Here is a 14226-nt window from a genome sequence, read left to right on the forward strand (position 1 = left end):
TATGAGCTGCTTTCTACCCTCTCCTCAGCAGATTGTATTCAACGAAATCCAAGTGGCTGCACTGTAGGCGCTGCTGTTGCCTCTCAGTGTTGACTCTGCGTGTGCACAGGTGTGTTTGTGTGTGTGTGTGTGTGTGTTAGTGCGCGTGCAAACACACGCACCGGGCACCAAGCGTCTTTGTGATTATTCCCACAGTCTTATCAATGTTTATTCTCCTACTGTGAAAAGCCGTTTGCAACTGGCATTCTTTGCATGTCGGCCTCTGACCAAGATTTATCGTTGTGTTTATCCCGGTAATATGTCAAGCCATTATGTAAACTGGCTACAGAGTATTGCAGTGATCCTTCTGACTGGCTCCCACTCACTTAAGTTTGTTCTATGCATCTGGTCCTTGTTTGTCTGTATCCGTCAGTCTCCTCTGTCATTCTATCTTAATGGCTGATCCACTGTCATGTTTCTGTCCTATGCTCTCTTATGTTATTTGTTTATGGAGGCACATTGAAGCACATCATGCTGTGTGTGTGTTTGTGGATGCGTGCATGTGTGTATTTGTGTGTTTTGACATAGATGTAAATCAAAAGTGGCAGTTCTCTGATATGGGCTAATAAAATGGCTGGAAGTGCTAAAGGCTTTTCAGCATACACCCTGAAATGCAGCCTTCCCCCCCCCCCCCCCCCCGCATCCACAGACATTACCGCGAGGCCATTTTCATGATTAACCATAACTCCACAAGAGGAAATTCATTATACGTTGTCTATTACACATGAAAATACACACTTTACCACACACACCAGTATGGAGGAAAAAGACAATAAAACACACACACACCGACACACACACACACACACATGCTGTCCTCTCCTCCAAGTCTGAATATCCTGACGCATCAATGAAGAGGATTTGAAGATTTGCAGTCCTGATTCTGAGAACTAGCATTTGCTTTTGGTTAACAGAGTCCTCTGTGGGTTCAGCTCTATACTCTGCCCCAGTACTGCCACTTTGTTCATGTTCAACCCGTCTCTGTGCCCTCCTCCCTCGGTCCATTCCTGAGTGGAGAATAAAAGTGTCCAGCAGTGTGTTTGTGTGTGTGTGTGTGTGTGTGTGTGTGTGTGTATTAGGGGTCTGTGGGCGGTGGTGGTGGTGGTGGTGGTAGTGGGATATTTGGTGAGAGAACTGACTGTTGAAACAGATGCCGGTATGTGTGTGCCACCTATGTCAACAGGGCCGGTCTCCGGACCCGATGCTGCTCGGAGATAGGACCCTGCCCACAGAGTCACAGAGTCTAGACTCCAGATGTGTCCACACACACGTACACACCAACACACACACGCACACACACACACACTAGAACCCATCCAAGTCCAAAGCAGTAATTCTCCCGGATGACAGGCGTTTACTCACACACAGTTAGGTACGGATAATAATCTGTCTCTCCTCACTCTTGACAAAGATTACAAAATTGCAGATTTTTCTAGTTTATGACCAACAGAGGACATCTTCACTGGACAGTAGGTGGGCGTGGAGTGAGGAAGCACCCTATCAGGATGACATTTGGATGCAGTTATGCAGAGAAATACCATCGGCCACCATGCTCACTTTCAAACAGACACACTGTGTAAAGGCCCAGCGTGAATTTTACAAAACAACAATGCACATGCAAACAGCACACATCAGTGATAGTGCTGCTGCTGCTGCTGTACAAAAACTTGAGATGACAGTGTCTAACTTTTTCTTAACATTTAATTGTGTATGAAATGTGTTGTTTCACTGGGCTGTACATTTAAATAACCTACTGCTACACTCTCCAAACTGCACTGAGATAAACAGAAACATATGCTGGCTGCATATGTTCAACACCGCTTTATTTAGACTGTTCTATAGCGACGTGACAACAAGAGTGTTTTTGTGAGAAAGACACATGGGTGAATTGCAACTGTTATACCAAACAAGACTCGGGAAGAGGAAAAGTAAAGAGTAAAAGTGTTCAGAGCACAGATGCACCCGCTCTCTTGCTATCTCCTGTGCTTGTGGGTATATTGCCGATCCAGCTATTCTTGTTGGTTTGTTAATTGTTTGTCACCCACCAGGTGCCATCTGTCTGTAGTCCCACAGTCCCCGAGCCATGTGGGCCGGCCTGCCTGGCGCCTGCCAACGTCACTGACCTGCAGCAACCGTCCACACCTCCGTCACACACCTCCTGATCCGTCTGGGATAAATAGCTTCTCCCTCAACTTCTGTGCCGCCATCACGGCTTCCCAATCTGTCCTGTGTTAGAAGGGGGGGGGGGGGGGGGGGGGTGACGGGAAGAGACAGGGGCGGGAGGGAGAGAGAAATGAGAGGAAGGAACGGATAGACGGACGGATGGAGTGAGTGAGAATGAGCGAGAGATAGAGATGGATGTCTGCAGAGATAAAAGGGCGAGATACACAGACACGTTGAGCTTACTCGTGCGCGTGCTGGTGCAGGGTAGAGAAGCTCCACCAGCATGCCGCCTGCTACACCACCTCCACGACTAACTGCCGCATTTGTGGCCACAAGTCCCGATCACGGCAGATGCCAGTGTTGATTTCAATAACTTATCTTTGTTCTGACCTCAAATCAAAGCGACAACAAAATGTTACATCACCAGAAGTTGGGATAATTTGGGATTTGGCACAGCAGCGACTGCACCTCGCCACTTTAAGAGGCACTCCAACAGGCAAGGGAGGTCACCTTCACCTGGTCCTGATGTTGGGGCAGCTGTGGGCTGAAAAATGAGATCAGCTGCCTGCTCACCGGGACGCACGTGGCAGTCTGGAACTACCCAGGGCCTAGTGTACCAGCTAGCATACGGTGGCCCCGGTACAATCAAGGCAGAGGGAACAGCCCCCGCTCTCCCAGCCTGTCTGCCTGCCTGCCATCCTGGGGCATGTTGGGTCACCTTGACGACTGGGCCCAGCGAGAGGAGCCTCACCCCACTTCGGGGCGAAGACTGAGGCAGTATGGGTAATGAGGCGTTGCCATGCAAGTGGAACAGCTTTTGAATAACCCCATCCGTACACACACACACCGTATTCTACTTGTGTTTACAGAAGGGACGACAGCTTGGTGGAGAAAGCTCTCAGGAGTTCTCAGTCCAGGAAGGAGAAGATTCATGGGCATCATGATGGAGGTCGGCAAGTCATGTTGTGAGCGTTCATGCACAGATAGCTTCAATAAAAAGAAAGTAAATCTGATGTATGGTTTTTCTGAAGGATGCAAAAAAGACTTGCCATACTACATAAAGTAAGTTTTGCAATATTGATGGGTTTGGCTCTTGCTATTCTTAGGAGATTCTCAGGTTTTCAAAACTAAATTTTCCACTTTCTGTGTCTTGTGTGCCTCCCCTGCTCTACAAAAAGAAAATACTTGTAAGGGTTACAGGGATTGCTGGTGGATCCAGGACCAAAACCAAATGGACATCGTGGACTGGGTGAGCCAACACGTCGAGCTGAGAAAATAGTGTAAATCAGCCTGCTCATAAAAAAGTTCATTTAAATAGGAGAAGGGAAAAAAAAGATTTTCCAGGCCAAGTCCGCCTCGTTGTAATGACTGTCGGAGCCATGGTTTAATCATTCTGCATCTTGGTTTCATAAAGAGAGGGAAGGTACTCAACGTTAAACATTCACTAACAGGCCACCAAAACTGTGCCGCATCCCATGAAGCCATTGGAATCCTCGGACTAGAAGAGTGAGAACCAGTGGGAATATGTCTGACCACCTCTTACTCACACACCATCACAACTAATATACAATTTGCCGATTTAGTGCATCTGCTGTTACGGGGGAAAGATGCTGTTTTTCATTGAGAGCAAAGAGAATAAAACAGATAAGAACTTTAAACTTTTTCATGACACAAACAGCAACTACAAAAATATGCTCACAATTGAAAATTTTTTATCTGAAGGTTTCTGACCACACAGAGATGCCAATAGCTTATTTTTGCCTGTTTGAAAGAAATAAACCACTGCACAGTGTTCTGCCTGGAATCCATGTCTTACGGTAACATAATCCAAAGTGGCTGGAGTACACAGGCTACATTCCAACATTTGAGCACTGGATATGGATCATCAAATGTGTTTTTATTTATCCGTGAGTGTTCTTCACGTGTTCAAGTTTACGGTGCGTAAGTGGAAGATGCACTAAACATGAAACAATATGTAAACTTTATTGCTTTATCTCAAGCAGAACAACTAAAAAGTTCCACTTCATTATTCAGCTTTTCCTTCTGTTTGCAATTGGAAGCAGCCCTTTGCAAAAATAAATTGCTCAAAGTCTTGGAAACCTCACTGAAATTCCGCAAACGCATACACCATATTGGTATTAAGCTATAAAGCCGTATTGTAGAAGAATGGGCCACAGGAAAAGTTTTTTTACAACAGGTTTCTGAAGATGATGTATGATTCCAGGATGAGAGCCCTTTTTTTCTAAATACTGATGTTTTTTTTCTTCACATCTGTCTTCTCTGAATACTAATAGCCCATCTCCTGCAAGCTTTGCTACAGATACTGGCAGGTCTAGCCCGAAATGATTATCAGAGCCAAATCCCACTGGCCAGCTTTCCAGTAACACTCCTACATGGAGATGGAACCAGAGCCGGGGCTCGGGCTGAGGCTGGGGCGGGAGCTGGCGCTGATCCGCCAGGGGACGGACGCCAACAGGCCCAAGAAATTAATACCAGCGCTGAGGCCTCGCTGAGGTCCTCCATCCAGCTCCAGCTGGAGCAGGGGAGACGAAACGGATGAGTGGAAATTATGTCACGAGACAAGGTAGCATAAGGGTCTCTGTGCCGTGGCTAGCGACACCCTACCTGGAACCAACAGCGGGAAATCATTGAAAGAGACCGAAAGATGGAAGCATGACTTTGATTCGCTTGGAGTTTGATTTCAGCAAATTTAAATATGTATGTGAAAATCAAATCAGTCCATTTCATGTAATTATGAATCAATCTGTTCTCCAGTTAATCAGACTTAATTCAAGCTAAGAAAAAAGTTATCTGAAATAGGATCACGGATCACTGAGCCATACAACAGAAAGGGCGGAGAAAAGTATGACAATGATGCAGAATTTAAGATGAACCACAGTTTCCAAACCAAACCACAGCTTCCTGACATTTCTTGCACTCGTCATGTTGAGCTAAAGTAACCGAGCATTTGATTCTGTTTGACACAACATACTCACCCCCAATGGGCAATAACAGTATTATATGAAATGTTGGGGCAAAAAACTTGATGAGAACATTACTTGATAAGATACAGATGTATCGTTGGCATTAAAACGTACACTGAATGTCTTTCTGCAATACCTCTTCCAGCTGGAGGACAAGAGCTGTTGTGCTCATACTGTAAAACCAATAAAATGGAATGGTCGTCACTTTGTGTCACTTTGTGTTTTGCAATAAGCTCATGGGACGATCCAGGCAGTTTATAAAGCTGAGATCTTGATTCAGGGTGTCTAATCACAGGGGTGATGACTCTAACATCAGGAAATCATTTACATTATTTTGGCTCATGGGGAGTTTCAGAGTCTCTCAGTAAAGTTATTACAACACAAGATGGCTCACATGCATGAAGACACACACACACACACACACACACACACACACACACACACACAGTTTACCAGGATCCCATTTCTGTATGATCTGACTCTAAATGTGGTTTCTTAATACTATAGAGACTTGGAGGGATCTCAAAAGATTGAAGGTTATAGTAAAGAGAACTATTTCATTTAATTTCAGAGCTTCTGTACAAAAATATTATATTATATATCCGTGTGTTGACTTCAGTTAAAACAACAGCTGCTTTCTAATTAATTATTTTAGTCCATAATTAGTAAATCGGTTCTGATACATTTTTTCGGAGAGATAAAAACTTGCAAGGAACAATCAATCAGCTCTTTATTTGTTTTTAAGACTAATAAACCGAGGATGCTTGTTTCCTCATCCCTTAAATATGTTTTCCTCGGTTATGCCAAAGCTGGAAGGCGTCCAGCTCAAGCCATGAGACAACATATTTTGTGTGGGCTAGCTAATAATGTTTGCCCCGACTGAATCTATCTGAAAAAAAACTTGAAGAGTAGGTGGAATTCATGTAAATTAATGAGAAACTTTCATTTTGTCTTGGAAGAAGGGAGTCAATGATGTCAGTCAAGTAAAAATCGACTGCAAAACGTGAGCCCTTCAGTTTGCCTGGTTTGCAGTGGGATAAGGCTCACACATACTTTTAATGGAAACAGACCCCGAACATTCAGCTGGGGACCAAACACACCAAACAGCAAAGCTTCTGTTTTTCTTTTTCCACTCTTCTTTGCTTCTCTCTTTTTTAACCTCCTAACGCTCCCCGAAGGCGTATCGTCCTTAAACTGACCAGGCTTGAAATATGACAAGTTTAATACGTCCTACATCACCGTCCAGCACGGTTGAGTTACTAGAGCAACAATCGGCCTGTCCCGGCTTGCAGCGGGGCCTGTGGAGCAGCGGTGTGAACATAACCCTTCGTCAAAGGGGTTCAAACAAAGACGGAGACAAAGGTCTGACGAAGCTGGAAAAGCATGAAGTAGAAGAGCAGAGCCACTCAGAGGAAAAGGAAGTTTCTCAGGTTCGCTCCAGACTGATATACATGGCAGCAGCTCTGAAGACAGGAAGGGAGACGACTGGTTGGTCGCTGCTGCTGCTGCTGCTGCCTAGTGGGTGGGTGGGTGGGCCACCAGGGCAGGCGAAGGGAGAGACAGGCAGACAGGAGGGAGGGCAGGCCTACCAGCGCTGTCACCAGCAACCGGCGTGTTTGGATAAGACCCATGGAACATGTGGGGGGGATCAGCGTGAGGCATCACACCTGGAGGAAAAGACAACTAAATCCAGCCCCCAGTACAACAGGACCTGGCTCCACCAAGTCTAGCCAGCATCTGGAATGGATATCTGGAGATGCGGCGCACTTCACAGCCCCTTCACGGCTACTTCTCACTCTACCTTTGCTTCGGAACAACACACTGAGAAAAGGCTGCGGGCAAAATAAGAGAAGACTCTCGGTAGAAATGTGCGCTTGAAAGTAAATATTGTCTGTCAACGTTTTACTTTGGAAAATATTCCATATGTTTGGCATAATGTTAGAGACTCTCCCCACCTCCACGGGGCTTTCGCTTGACTCCTCTTGACTTTCACAACTGTACACAACTGTTTTGGGTGCAGCACAGTAGCTTCAGTCTGATTGGCCGATTTCTTATCTTGCATGGAGCTATTGGAACAAACACGATTTCCCCCTGAGATCAATAAAAGTACTTATGATTCTGATCCTGATTCTTTTTTATTTAAAAAAAGAATGATGCACTGACTCAAAGTAAAAATAAAAACTTAATACTACAAAACTTTGGTATATAAAAAAATAATTTTATTTAAATCAGCCTCAGATATAGAGATAGAGTAGATAGAGTCATATCATCTGCGTAGAATAGAAAACCCAGAGTTAAATATTAGGAACCAGCATTAGCGCGGTCTAGATGTTTAATACAGTTATGAAGCTTCTACTCTGGTTTCTGTCTTTCTTTCTTTCTTTTAACTTTTCTTTATCTAAATAGTAGTGAACCTGTTTTAAGTCGGGCAGTTCATGTTTAGGACACAATGATAAAAATCACTCAAAGAATCATCATCAATATCAGCAGAAGCTCCATAAAAGGTGAATAAAGACCGTGACCACCAGGACAGTGAGTGTGTGTGTGTGTGTGTGTGCTCTCCGCATGGTTCTCTGTGTGTGTGGTTTGTCAGGGCCCGTGTTGTGACTGGAACAATCCCCGCCACAATGTTTGTTTACGCTGAACCGCTCACTCACCCAAATAATCAGCCGCTGTGGGCCTTTCTAATCCCCACACAAAGTCAATGGAGCCAGGTTGAGTTGGCGACAGCCGCGATAAGATACTCAAACACAGGCTCTTGATCGGCGAGCCACGGCCTCTCCTTCCCACACCCTCTGTCCCCCTTCTTTTTTGGGGGGGTTTCCTCTATTGCAATTCCCCACTTGACACAGATTTGAAGTTCACGGGTGGTGTTCGCAAACGGAGCAGTGGTCATTTCATTCTTCTTTTTTTTTTATTCTTGCAGCACAACACACGAGTCAAAGCAAAGCTGCCTCCCTCTCAAAACAAAAAAACACACACACACAAACCCATTGGCACGCACAGGAATGCATATTTGAAATAGTGTATTGTTATGGTTTTGGCTAGGTCGGGTACCCGCTCTGCAAATCCTTGCGCGAGTGTGAGTCTGTGCGTGTGCTTGTGTGTCCACCGATGGAAGTATGCGGTAAAACGTTAATTAACATTCCGTTCATGACCTCGGTATTATGTCCACAGTGAAGGAGACCATATATTTGCCTTTCACACCTCTTGCATGGGATGAGGGAAAGGATGGAGCATTGTGTTCGTCAGTGTGTGTGTGTGTGTGTGTGTGTGTGTGTGTGTGTGTGTGTGTGAACGAGATAGAGAGAGGCAGAAAGAGAGCGAGCCGGGGAGAGAGAGCAGCGGGGAGACGGATAAAACACAGCTCACTGATACAACATAATCTATCCGGAGCCACGTCTCAATATCACAATATTTCACACATTTACGTATCACAAATTTGGCAGGGGCAGCCTTCTCCTCAGATCAGTGGAGTTATTTCTGCCTTGTGTGCTGGATGCTGCAGGACCGAGATACAGCTTGCCACGGCACAGATGGGAGAGGCTGGAGCGTCGGTACCACAGTATCGCATGCAAAAATGTTTGGTATGTTTTAACACAGATAAAGATGACATATTCCGAGGCGTTTCGCAGACAATGCCCATGAAGGAACAATCTCCCATCTGGCAGTGCAGTCTCTCCGAAATCCTCTCGGTCATGCTCAATGAGAACTGGAGAGACAAAACGTTCTCTGTCTGTGTGTCGCTCCTTATCGAGGGTGTACCTTGGGCATCGCTAGGTATCGGCAGAACATCACCCCGCAGGAACAGGACGCCTCGGCAAAAGAAAGACCAGAAACAAAAACGCACTTTAAGTCAAAGCTTGAACTTATACACATCTCTTCACAGAAGCAGTGTATGCACTCATCCCCAGGGCACAGCTGTGGGATTGGGAGAGCAGCATAGCGGACAAACTTCTTGGCTTTAGCAGCACATGTACAATTTCCTGGTTTTGGCTCAAATCGATCGGCTTTACACTGTGTCCTCTCCCACAGTTCAGGAAAGAGGGATTACCCTCTGAGGCCGGGGTTAGCCGCTGCCTTTATGACAGGAAGAATCAATGCTGTACTGCTTCTGTCCACATGATGGTGCAGAGGACAAGTCTCCCCAATGGCCGGCATGTAAGCTGACATTTACCTTTAGGTTCTTTGACACCCATTGCCACCACACACAGACATACACACACATGATCAAACACTGGACGGAGGCCACGGATTTAATGCTTTTCATAAGGGGCGTAAAACACAACACGCTTTTAATTCCTTCTATTTGCCGACGTGACACGTGACATGTATGTAAACAGTTTGGATTTCACAGGCAGTAAACACGGAGTCCAAATGATCACTGTTAATTAATCATGTTTGCACTGTTTGTATTGCACAGCTGCATATTTGTACAAAGGCTTGTGTTGAGTACAGGGACAGACACGTCTTTCGCTCGCTTTATTTTGAAAAGGTTTTATGCATTCAAAGCTGTAGGCACATTGTATCCCAACGTGACAATAATCCCCTGATGCCGCTGTCTTTTGGTCAGTGAACAAAGAGCAGTGCCGTCCAACATGACACTCAATATGTGTCTGTGCCGGTGTGGGTGTCTTTTTATGTCCTGGTTGGGGACTTCAATCTCACTCACATTGATCCGTGACCCTGGGGGCAAACCTTGAGGTCCCCACAGGTAGAGAATGTTTTTTTGACGGATAACACTGGGTAGCCGTTAGGCCTAGGTTAGTGTCAGGTAGTTCGTTGTGATGGGTAACACCGGGGGTAAAGGGTCGGGGAATGCAACGTGTCAAATGAGGGTCCAACCATGGAGACGGTGAAACGAGTTTACGTGTGTGTGTGTGTGTGTGTGTGTGTGTGTGTGTCTTTCCTGTCTGTATGTAGTCACACCTGTACTCTCTGTCATGATGTTATCAGACCCTAAACACCTGCTCCCCAGTCTAAGGTCACCAGCGACATAAAACCGCCTCCTTGCAGTGAGATGGGCATCTGAAAATATTCTTTGTGTGTGTGTGTGTGTGTGTGTGTGTGTGTGTGTGTGTGTGTGTGTGTGTGTGTGTAAATATAAAGGGGCTTGTTTTTCTTTTAGTCATTTGTATGCAGCTCATGTCACCCACACATCGCTCACAGGTGTCACACAACCCTGAATATGACCTGAATGGAAGGAGGGGTGGATGGAGAAAAACAGAGAGATTGAACGCTCAAATAAGAAATCTACAGTGGCAAACAGCTGCAAAATATTTTGCATGCACATCCAATGAAGACGCCATGTTTATGACAACAACATACAGCCATTGTGCCTTAATTAGCTTCATATGAAGCTGAGAAAAGGTGTAAACAATTAATGCAAAGTGCTGGATGACAATTGAATAAATCACAGTGACAATAGAGAATCTTCGGTGCACAGTGAACCTTCACCTCCTGAATAAATTAGCCCTTTCTCTTTTGTATAAATAACTATTGATTTTGACATATTACATGAGAGGCACTGTGTGTGAATTGTTACCACTGACACTCTGGCTTTGACAAAATGTATTGAAACGCTTTTTCAAATCAAAAAAGCAAGTAATACAAACATATATTCTACCTGTCTGGATAGTAGAGAATGATAAATACTCAGTGCAGCGGATTGATTTTGAACGTCAGCAAAGACGGACGTGATTGCTACAAGAATCTAGAATGGCACTCAGTAGAGGACATACCACCAACAAGGCCAAACAAGCTGACGCATATTGATCACATTCATACATATCACTCTCCACAACATCTTCATCAAGATCCAAACATTACTCCCTGGGAAATCTGTGAAAATTTCCCACATTGTTAAAGAAAGGGAAACAAAAAATAGAGCTGCAAGCTTTCGGCTCTGTGCCAAAATTTGATGGCGCATCCTTCGACCAGAGACCACAAAGTCAGATGCTCTGGACTTTCTATTGAGTTGTTCCTACCGGCACCCTGGAAACAACTCTGGAGAATGCAAATATCTCACTGCCATACACGTAGAAGACACCAACTAAGATATTAACCTGGAAAGAAAACAAGATTTGAGAGTTTTAAGCGATCAGTGCCTCAGCCAGTGTTGATGTTGCTGTTAACCAAAATATGTGACCTCTTCAATGGAGCTCACACACCAAACTTTCTTATTCATATGTTCGTCTCCTTCCAACTCAAAAAGGTCAAAAATCGCACCACGACAGCACAACCGAAAAGCCTGAAATAAATACTGTTTGCAGCACAAAGAAAATACCAAGGAAAAGTTTCACTTCTGCACTTCCAACAAAGCCAATATCCCGCCGTCAGCCGTGTGTACTTTTCACATAATTAATTAGTGAGCCACGGTTATTAATAAAAGAGGCAGGCCACAGAATAATATCCTCCAGGTTGCGAAAAAAACACAAGACAAAAAAAAAAGACTCCGATTGTGAAACAGGTTCTTAACACGGCCGCAGGACATCACCGTATTGGTTGGATTACTGTGTGCAGATAGTGCGGGGGGGAAATTTCCATTACATTGTCGTGCCTGTCGGTGCTTTCGGCTCCGAAATACTTCCATTTCCAATCCTTAATGACAAACAAGAAAGCTTTTCTGATTGAAAACAATTCCAGCACTTCAAGCCATAACAAAAATCATGACAAGAGCATTTTCACCAAAAGGAAGACATTTCACGCACTAGGAGCCTTTTGTGATAGTTTTTTTTCTCCTCTCCTCCTAGCCTTCCTCTCCCCCCCACTCCCACCCTCCCTCTCTCTCTCTCCCTGTCTCTTTCCTTTGTGTGCGTAAATCATCTCTTCCCTGCGGCCTGTCTGTGATCATGTTGATGGGAAACAAAGAAATCATCTTGAATGGCACATTAATTTCCTCCATTCTCCCCCTGCCCTCTGCCTAATGAAATCCCCTCTGCCACGGGGCCTGAGGAGCCACACTGGCGAGCCGTCACCAGCCAGTAAATATGTTTACCTTGGAGCACTACGCTAATGGACTGTTTACTAGGGGGAGCCAGCGAGGGGGTGTTACAGAGACCAGGCGGCTCTGGGTCTTGGGTGTGTGTGTTCCTCAGACCAGATGACAGCTCCTTTGCTCCCCCCCCCCGTCTCCCCAAAACCAACAAACCACCAACCACCTGATCTGGAGAGGCTGTCACCAATAAAGAGCTCAGATGGAGGAGCAAAATGCAAAGAAACACGACTGGATTACTCTGAGGGGGAATACATCTACCTTCTGAATTGTGACCACTTATTATACTACCACTTATCCAGGGGCTAGCAGAGTTGTGCAGTAAAGTGGAGGACCTTCTCCTCACAAGGTACAGAGCCTCTTCTCAGCAAGGTTCCATTTGCTTTAAGGAGGCGCCTGGAGTTTCTGGGCCCCTACGACCCGAGAAGTTGACTAGTAAACAACCATCAATGACGGCAAAGCATTGCAAACACCTTAGTTACACCACAGTTAGTGCACCTCTTCGTCACCCCTCAGAAAAATCCATTGTTTTACTTTCACCACTGTTGTTATTTTCCGTTCGTAGTATTTTTATAAAACTGCAAAATATATTTTTGTGGATGGAGATTGTTTACATCTTCATTTCCACAAATCGTTTTTATAGAACTTGTCATAAATGTTTTAAATTTATTTTGTTTCCTAATTTCTGACTTTGAAATTGGCTTACAGTTTTGGCTCACGCTGTAGGCTCTGAATAAATGGCCTGCTCTCCAAGTCCTACACGTCAACAGTTTCAGCGATGGTGGCTCTGACACTGCAATTTGTGCAAAGGGTTAACATGCAACTGAGAACTTAATCGCAAAACACGTAGGACAGCAGCAAATAAAAAAGAAATATAGAAAGGATATAACATGTGTCTGTAATTAGAAGCTGTATTAAAATAGCAAGTACAAAGGAATGATGAGGTTTGGAAAAAACAAAAGCTGACATCTCAAGCTACACATGCACCACTGGGAGTGCAACTTTAATCCATCGGTGTTTGATAGTATGATTATGAATGTGTGCATGGTTACTATTTAACACACACCACGCAGCCTGTCATGTCTGCTGTGTTGTGTTAGATGCAAACTGCCAGCCAAGCATCCAGATAGGCCCTGGCCCACATGCAGAACTGATTGTTATGTGAAACCTGTTCCATGTGACAGAGATGTTGAGGAGATGCTGCAGACATGGGGCATCCTCTGCCAAAGCTTGACACTCATCATTCCTGCACATCAGCAGGTTGCGAACTTTAGAGTAGTTGGAACCTTCCATGTACCTTCTCCCCCCCCAGATTCAAATTTTTGTCTGCCCCTTTCAACGTAAATATATCTGACATTGAAGTGAAATGTCCAAACCTTAATTATGATATGTCCCATTTAGCTTTTAAATATTTATGGCATATAACTATGCCTATGGCGTAACATCACTGAAACAAGGACTTATTGGTCTGTGATACTACGAAAGCAATAATATGAAATTAAAAGACTGGGTGCAGATATGAAAAGGTGAGCGGCAGAGACAACACACTTAAAGAGCAATTTATTTGACAGACAGGATGTTTAATGAAAGCAGGTTATAAATGAAATTCCTCTATATGGAATCATTTCAGTGTTCATGTTCAAATTGTTGTCTTGACTGTTGCAGAGAACTTTCACAATCAGGTGGATACATTTTCCCCCCAGCTCACAGAAAAACAATTTGCAGGTGGAGGTGAAACCTAATTACTACTAATTTCATTATAAACATGTCACCAGTATATTGATGTGCATACAGATGTGTTTGTGTGTGTGTGTGCACCTATACACCCACAACTTACCATTCCAAGGACAACAGCAGCAGCAGCCTGAGATAACGCCCCCTGTCTCATCTGCGGGTGTCTGGCGCCTGGCAGCGCTATCAGTGACTGTGTGCCTAGATGTGTTCCTGTGTCCCACACACACACACACACACACACACACACACACACTATCACATAGAGAGGGCCCTGCAGCTGGTGACAGGCTGCTTCTCTCAGTCTGCTGCCAG

The 14226-nt window shown here is 44.8% G+C and overlaps 1 long non-coding RNA gene across 1 annotated transcript; it reads left to right on the forward strand.

Annotated features, from left to right (window-relative positions):
* Positions 1-2327: 2327 nt before the first annotated feature.
* Positions 2328-5379, forward strand: LOC133962101 (uncharacterized). The gene is made up of 4 exons (XR_009922078.1): positions 2328-2985; positions 3072-3264; positions 3381-3451; positions 4497-5379. It is a non-coding gene; the product is annotated as an uncharacterized LOC133962101 (long non-coding RNA).
* The last annotated feature ends 8847 nt before the right edge of the window (positions 5380-14226 follow it).

Source organism: Platichthys flesus, chromosome 10, assembly GCF_949316205.1.
Source record: "Platichthys flesus chromosome 10, fPlaFle2.1, whole genome shotgun sequence".
NCBI classification, from domain to species: domain Eukaryota; kingdom Metazoa; phylum Chordata; class Actinopteri; order Pleuronectiformes; family Pleuronectidae; genus Platichthys; species Platichthys flesus.